Genomic DNA, 393 nt, shown 5'->3' with positions numbered 1-393 from the left:
GTGGCCCCAAAGGGACCCCGAGGTGGCCCCAAAGGGACCCCGAGGTGGCCCCCAGCTCCTCCCCTGCCACGCCCTATGTCCCCAAATGTCCCCAGGGTCCGTCCCATCCCACTGCCAAGGTCCTCAGATGTCCCCAGGGTGTCCCCAATGTCCCCCAAATGTCCCCAAATGTCCCCAGGGTCCCTCCCATCCCATTCCCAATGACCCCAGGGTGTCCCCAAATGTCCTCGGGGTCTCCCCGTGTCCCCAAATGTCCCCAGGGTGTCCCCAATGTCCCCAAGGTGTCCCCAAATGTCCTCAGGGTGTCCCCAAATGTCCCCAAGCTGTCCCCAGGGTCCCTCCCATCCCATTCCCAGTGTCCCCAGGGTGTCCCCAAGGTGTCCCCACATGACC

At 64.4% G+C, this 393-nt stretch overlaps 1 protein-coding gene across 1 annotated transcript in view; it reads right to left on the bottom strand.

The window, feature by feature from the left end:
- Positions 1-393, bottom strand: part of CUNH7orf43 (chromosome unknown C7orf43 homolog) — a 22028-nt gene that overhangs the window by 13090 nt on the left and 8545 nt on the right. The gene's annotated exons all lie outside the window — the stretch shown is intronic.

The sequence above is a fragment of the Corvus brachyrhynchos genome, unplaced genomic scaffold, assembly GCF_000691975.1.
Source record: "Corvus brachyrhynchos isolate BGI_N302 unplaced genomic scaffold, ASM69197v1 scaffold418, whole genome shotgun sequence".
Classification (NCBI taxonomy): domain Eukaryota; kingdom Metazoa; phylum Chordata; class Aves; order Passeriformes; family Corvidae; genus Corvus; species Corvus brachyrhynchos.
This window is presented reverse-complemented; position numbering and strand designations above follow the sequence as displayed.